The sequence below is a fragment of the Cottoperca gobio genome, chromosome 24 (assembly GCF_900634415.1).
Source record: "Cottoperca gobio chromosome 24, fCotGob3.1, whole genome shotgun sequence".
In the NCBI taxonomy this organism is placed as follows: Eukaryota; Metazoa; Chordata; class Actinopteri; order Perciformes; family Bovichtidae; genus Cottoperca; species Cottoperca gobio.
The window spans coordinates 1,628,533-1,636,386 of record NC_041378.1 but is presented as its reverse complement, the minus strand read 5'-3'; the positions used below and the strand labels follow the sequence as shown (position 1 = coordinate 1,636,386).

Below are 7,854 nucleotides of genomic sequence, written 5' to 3'. Positions count from 1 at the left end.
CTTGACCTCAGGAGACCCTACCACACATTACTGAAGGTGAGGCAGTGCAGAGGAGTAGCTTTCTGTAGGGTAGTTTGTTGTTTCTGGGGCAGCTTTCTCATCTTGTTTACTTTTTTTGTTTTTGTGTCTAAGAAAATGTCATGATATTATGCTGTTCTTAGCTTTCCAAGAAATATGGATCAGTGTTCACCTTCTACATGGGACCAAAGAAAGTGGTGGTCCTGACAGGATACAAGACGGTAAAGGAGGCACTGTTAACCATGCTGATGAGTTTGCAGACAGAGGTCCAATGCTCCTTATGGAGGAATTTCATCAAGGGCATGGTACGGAAAGAAAAAATGAAGATATATTTCCCTTCTTCTTCTTCTTCTTCTTCTTCTATTCAACCTTCAATCCTCAGTTGTGTGTTTAACATATTCTGTTGAAACACTTCAATTCAGGCATTATATGGTCCAACGGGGAATCATGGAGAGTGATGAGGCGCTTTGCCTTGACTAACCTGAGAGACTTTGGGATGGGCAAGAAGGCGTGCGAGGACAAACTAATTGAGGAATGTCACCACGTCATTGGAGAGCTGAAGAAATTCAAAAGTAAATGTCTTATCATAATTATGTGAGCAACATTTTCTGTGAAGAAAATATAATAATTTCCATTTTCTTCTGTTTCCATGTCACAGGAGAAGCTTTTGATACGACCAAACCAATATATTTTGCAGTCTCTAATATTATCTGCTCCATGGTCTATGGCAACAGATATGAATATGATGATCCAGAGTTTACGTCCCTGGTAGATGGCATGAACAAAGTTCACTTTTGGGCTCTCCTTCAATACAGGTATCATTTTATATTTTTGTGAAACTTTTAATTTCAGTTTAGTGTTGTGAATAGCAGATAAACTATTGCACCTGGAATGAAAAACGTTTTAATTAAAAAATTCAAGATCAAGGTCCAGGTAAAATTGAACTTTGGGAATCCAAAATGGACAATTTGGAAGGTCATGGTGCAACACACAAAATACAAAATGTAGTCCCCCCCCTTCCAAACCAAACACACAGACCAACATAAGCACACACTTACATAGGGAGAGCAATACCAAACACCCTCACTTCTAAGCACCCACGCTCTATCCATCCATCCATCGTCTACAGCTTATCCGGGATCGGGTCGCGGGGGCAGCAGCTCCAGTAAGGAACCCCAATCTTCCCTTCTCCGGGCCACATCCTCCAGCTCCGACTGGGGGATCCTGAGGCGTTCCCAGGCCAGTGAGGAGATATAATCTCTCCACCGAGTCCTGGGTCTTCCCCGGGGTCTCCTCCCAGCTGGACGTGCCTGGAACACCTCCCTAGGGAGGCGCCCAGGTGGCATCCTTACTAGATGCCCGAACCACCTCAACTGGCTCCTTTCAACGTAAAGGAGCAACGGCTCTACTCCGAGTCTCTCACGGATGGCTGAGCTTCTCACCCTATCTCTAAGGGAGACGCCAGCCACCCGTCTGAGAAAACCCATTTCGGCCGCTTGTACCCGTGATCTCGTTCTTTCGGTCATGACCCAGCCTTCATGACCATAGGTGAGGGTAGGAACGAAGATCGACCGGTATATTGAGAGCTTTGCCTTCTGGCTCAGCTCTCTTTTCGTTACAACGGTGCGGTAAAGTGACTGTAATACCGCCCCCACTGCTCCGATTCTCCGGCCAATCTCTCGCTCCATCGTGCCCTCACTCGCGAACAAGACCCCGAGGTACTTGAACTCCTTCACTTGGGGTAATGGCTCATTCCCTACCCGGAGTAGGCAATCCACCGGTTTCCTGCTGAGAGCCATGGCCTCACATTTTGAGGTGCTGATCCTCATCCCAACCGCTTCACACTCGGCTGCGAACTGATCCAGTGACTGTTGAAGGTCACAGACCGATGATGCCATAAGGACCACATCATCTGCAAAGAGCAGCGATGAGATCCTCAGGTCACCGAACTGCAACCCCTCTCCTCCACGACTACGCCTCGATATCCTATCCATGAAAATCACGAACAGGATTGGTGATAAAGTGCAGCCCTGGCGGAGGCCAACATTCACTTGAAACGAATCCGAACCAACAGGTAGCGGGCAAGAGGTAAGTCGGGGTCGCGAAGCAGGCGAAGCAGGTGAAGCAGGAGACGAGAGATCTGTTTAGGGAAGAGCGCTGGAGGCTTAAATACTACTGAGGCTTAATTGTTTGCAGCAGGGAGTCAGATGAGGGGCAGAGGAGGTGGATAGCAGGTGAGTGAGGTGAGTGGCACACTACTGGGTGAGCAAGCCTTAAAGGAACAGAACAGTGACAGTAGATGGCTGCCCACAAAACATGGTAAACACGGTGGGAAGCTCCCCTTCACCTCAGGCCCTTCAGCTGATGAACTAATTTCTCATTGTGGACAAACAATATTCCCCCCCCCCTTCAACTCCGGATTCTGGTGGTTATTTTCTCTCTCTTTTATGAATTGTCTTATTTCAGTTATATTTGTTTTGTATGTCACCTCTATTCATAAACCCCGGGGGAGGCAATAGCTGTGTTGAATCAAACTATCTGGGTACAAATCAGGATAAAATCTTTAATCCAAAGAATGAGGATCCAAGAACAGTCACCTTTACACCAGTAGTTGGTACGGGATGGTTTTAAACACACAGCTATAATCAAAAAATGCAATCTTCACAAGTCTGTTGGGTTGTTCAAGGTGTTCATAAGTACTGTTGTTCAGTGTAAGTAGTGCATTCTCAACCCCCGCTCTGGCAGGTAGGCAAACTGATAAGGATGTATAAAAGTTGAGACCTCCGTGAGGAGATGTTTTAATATAATGTTTTAAAAACACTTCAAATGTACTGAGGTTAGGGCCAATGTTTTTGCGCACAGGTACAATTCCACACCGCTTCCCCTGTCCAGTGAGCACTGAAACAGCTTTTGGAAAGGAGATGTTGAAATGTGAAAGTGAAAAATTATACCTTTTTGTTCTTTGACAGGTGTACAACATGTTCCCCTGGTTCTTCAAATGGATTGCTGACAGGAAGCTTTTCTTCAGATTGGGTAATGCCAGTAGGAAACAGAACTTGGAGATAATCAGTCGTTTGAAAGAGACCCTCGTACCACAGATGTGCAGAGGCCTTGTGGACGCCTTTCTTGTCCAAAAGCTAAATCTGGAGGTTGGAAAACATATATATCAAAATTGTTTATGAAGCTAAGATATAGTTGGAATCTGTGTAAATATTGTGCTGAATGTACACAGCATTGTGTTCTTCAACAGTCACATTTCTAAGTAGGAGTATAACAGTTTACAGACATAAACATACACTAAATGCCTTGGTTGTCATCACGTAAAAAGATGCAGGCCTTAACTGAAACCCAGGTGAGCTGGGCAAGCTTTTACGCCTTGGCTCCACTCCATCACACCGTGTCGCACATATTTCTGATCTAATTTCACATTATACGCATCAATAAGTAAATAAAAAATATATGCCATGTTAGGATAAAAAATATTGCTACCGCGAAAGTCCACAGAAATCGTTTCAAATTAATTGGAGCTGGGTGTGAGATGCTGCGGACACGGACCCGGTACATACACAAACACCAGCTAGAATGGCAGGGCATTTTCTCTCTTACGCAGCCTAAGGAGACCCGGCCAGATGCTGTGTACATTACATTGGCCGTTTTGTCTTCTTTTACACAAATTGAAAAAATAAATCTAATTTTAGGAAAAGATTTGTTTGAAGAAATGCGCTGATAAATCTTTACTTTAAGGAATCTGGGATTACCAACAGTCACTTCCACGATGAAAACCTTATGGCAACAGTTCTGAACCTGTTTAGTGATGGCACTGACACAACATCAACTACACTGAGATGGGCACTTTTGTTTATGACCAAGTATCCAAAAATACAAGGTAAGAAGATGAGATATCCAAAACTTTCACTGAAAATCATTCAGTCCAAGCCACACTATGTGAGTAAATTGTCTTCATAAAAACAAAAGCTTTTCATCTTCCAGACCAGGTCCAGGAGGAGCTGAGCAGGGTGATAGGACATCATCAAGTGCATGCCGAGGACAGGAAGAACCTGCCCTTCGTCAATGCTGTCCTCCATGAAACACAGAGGATGGCAAGCATTGCCCCCATGTCCCTTCCTCTCAAAACTACCCAAGATGTAACCTTCCAGGGTCACTTCATTAAGAAGGTCCAACTGAATAAAACTCCTAATATCCCTCCATACTCATCTTCATGCTCTAAAACAAAATATGACAGTTGTTACATGTTGCAAATATTTTCTTAATGTGAGACATTTTTAAGAGTTTTAAGATAATACTATCACATATCATAATAGAAATCTTTTGAATTTCTGCATGGCCTACAGGGAACCACAGTGATTCCTCTCCTAACATCCGTCATGTATGATGAGAGTGAGTGGGAGAACCCACACAGCTTTTATCCTGCTCACTTCCTGGACAAAGACGGGAAGTTTGTGAAGCGAGATGCCTTCATTCCTTTCTCTGCAGGTTTGTGAGCAGATTCCTTTCCTGTTAATTATTAGTTTACTGGCAGATGACCTGAAGCTTTCCTTCCCTCTCTCTTACAGGCCGCAGATTTTGTCCCGGAGAGGGTCTGACCAGGATGGAGCTCTTCCTCTTTTTCACCAGCCTCCTGCAGCACTTTTGTTTCACTCCTCCTCCTGGAATTTCAGAGGATGAACTGGATCTGACTCCAAATTTCGACTTTAGCCTCAAACCCTTACCTCATAAACTGTGTGTTACCCCCCGTGTATGAGGAGTTTAACAGGAGTGACCATGTTCAACAACACTGAAGTAATTTAAAAAATGGATGTAGAATAGATGCCTTAGAAGTGCTCATTTGCTAGCAATCAAAATGCTTTATTAGCTACTTACTATGTATACCTGCAGAGCACAATCATCTTGAACCTATTACTAAAATGATTTCTTGTAACTTGAGATGCAAGAGTTAAGAACTGTAACTGGGTTGCTGTAGCTGGTGTGAAGTAAATAACTCTGATTGTATTCATTTACACTTGATGATTATCACATGTATTTGTCCACCTCAATCAATATGTATTTTTGCACAACATGTATAATTAGCACTATATTAGTTATGAATGTATACACTCCAGGTACGTTTCTCTTGTAAAAAGTTACAGGTCTACAAACCATCTCGTCATAACACTGCTCTCCAAGGGGTGTGACCGCGCCAACGTGGACCAATGAGAAGAGGCGACACCCTTATGAGTTGAACTAGTCAAATTGTTTATGTAAATTTTGTACACTTCCTGCTATGCCAATAGACAGTTAACTTTATTATTTAGTCTTTATTGTCTTTAGTCTTTATTGAGCCGATTCAAACATATTCGTAGTGTAGATATATATATATTGATTGAGGTAAACAAATACATACGATAGTCTTTCCAATATGGATTAATTTACCTGACAATTCCCCCTTTACACACCATTTATGGTGTGTATAATCTCCAGTAAATATAAGGCACCGAGTGGTGTACAAATTCATCATATGGTATACAAGAATACATTCATAGTGCACTTGTTTTTATTCCAGTCATAAAAAATACCTTCTGTATAAAACCAAAGAACTTCATTTGTTATTCCAGCATAAAGACAATTAGCTTCAGTATAATAAAAAACACTTCCAGTAAAAGACAGTAAATATTAGTAAACTTTTAATGTCTGTATAAGATTGTAATATCTGTATACGACTGAGAGACTGTAACTACAATAAAGTCAGTGGCTTCGGTATGGCAGCAAAGAACACTTTGTAGAGTTATTCACACGAAATCATCTTCCTGGCTGTCGTGTTCCTGCTCTATATCATAGTCTATGAGTACCCCACTGTTTGATGCTGGCTCTTTGCTGAGTCGGTCAAGTCCTTTCAAAGCTCTGGTAAAGGATCCATCAGGGGCTGTGTTATTTGGGATGAAAGTACAACACGGAGCCAAACAATTTGCAGACACCCCCTTTTTCAGCTAGCACCATGTCTAATGCAATTCCGTTCTGTAATCAGGCTAGTTCTATCAAATTGCATAAATCTATGGAGAGGGGCTGATACTCGTGTACATTTGTTTTGTGATTGTGGAATCAATCAATCTCGTCATGCGGCTTCTAATTTATGGTATATAACAACATCCACATACAGTAAGTATTTAGAATCAGAATAATCTTTCTTGTCATGAAGGTTTTCACCTACAAAGAATTTGCTCTGGGTTAGCTGGTACATGAATATAAAAAATGCATAAATATTTACAAAATATAAATCGGTGGAGATAATGTACAAATTAATATTGATATAGCTATTAATGCTGAAGATACCAGTGACATGAGAACTCTCCATCTCCCGGACCGTCTTTCCATAGCATCACCAGACTAATTCTCTACCCCTGAATTCTCTGCTAATTCTTTATATAATGTTGTTAATCTTTGTAAGGCTCTAGTAACTGATCTCTCTGAAACAGTATTATTTGATATAATTGTGCAACAGGATGATCCAACATGGCACACACACACCTCCTTTCTCTGCTCGGAGCACGTCTAAAGACATTCTATCATGTCAATACGCTGGAAGCTGCTTGTTGTTCAGCTTGTCCCTTAACGGCATCCCTTGTAATAATTAATAAACCTCTGTTAGATGCAATGAATGTAATTTATCCACATTCTTATTGGTAGTTGCCCATCATAAAAACAATGAGTCAAAACCTGCTCCAATTTGATCTCTGGCACTCCCCGGGGGACTCCTACTGCATCTCTTGTGTGCTGTGGAGCTGAAGCTCTCCCCAGGTGCTGTGTTTCTCTTCAGCCGAGTTCAAGCTCACAAGAGTTTGACCTGTTGTGGGCCAAACATAGAAACGCTCGACCAGTGTCATCAATGCACATATTTCTGTCTTGTGCTATTGGTTCTGTGAGTTGGAAATCTCTTAATGAGATTTTTGCAAATTGGGCTGAGTGGTTCTGTTACACTGTGCATCATTGTTAACAGACAGGTTTACTCTGTTATTGGTCCGTGTATTACTGGGACTGGGCTTAAAGCAAGGAGGGGCCTGACTGGTACACACACACACACTATATATTTACTGAGCTAGTGGTATACAGTTTACAGTCAAGCCACATATTCTTCTCCACATATCCTGTCTCCCTGCTATTCTATTTCTTACTGTAGTATCTTTATATCCTTTCCTACTGACTGCTTGGAGATTGCAGTCTTCTTGTTTTCTACCTTTATCCTAAAGTGTCCTTGTGGACCTGCTCCTAAAACCTCTGCTGCCTAAAACAAACAGTCTCTAATCTCTGGGATGCGATGAAACGATGGTGAGGAATAATGGATCACAATCATTTATTTTCTTACATGTCACTCCTCTCCGTGGCAGCTGTGCTCCTCTGCCCACCTGATCTGTTCTGCATATTGTTATGGGAGAGGGACAGGTTATTACGTCACAGAAATCACATTTGATGTGGTTGTGCAGTCTCAGTTGTACAGGGCTATACTCACCCTCCTGTGATGACTCTGACCCCCATTTCACAGTCCCCTTCTAAAACTTCGGGTTGTTGAATCTTCACTGATGGTGAGACAAGCGCCCCTATGGGTACCACCTCCCTGTGTAGTCAGACTTCACCACGAAGAGGTCCAGTTTCTGCTTCATGGAGTCAGTGTCTCTCACAGGAGTGGTGATATATTTATGCGTCACCAGGATATATTTTTCTCTCCCTCTTCTTCCTTTCCCAATGGTGGTATATTTCTAAATATGGCTCTGATAGTTTTCCCGGCACTGATAGGGAAACTTGGCATGATTTCCAATGTTCTTTTATACCATTAGCCTTTCACAC

The 7,854-nt window shown here is 42.3% G+C and overlaps 1 pseudogene; it reads left to right on the top strand.

Annotated features, from left to right (window-relative positions):
* Positions 1-5,046, top strand: part of LOC115003879 (cytochrome P450 2K1-like) — a 5,606-nt pseudogene extending 560 nt beyond the window's left edge.
* The last annotated feature ends 2,808 nt before the right edge of the window (positions 5,047-7,854 follow it).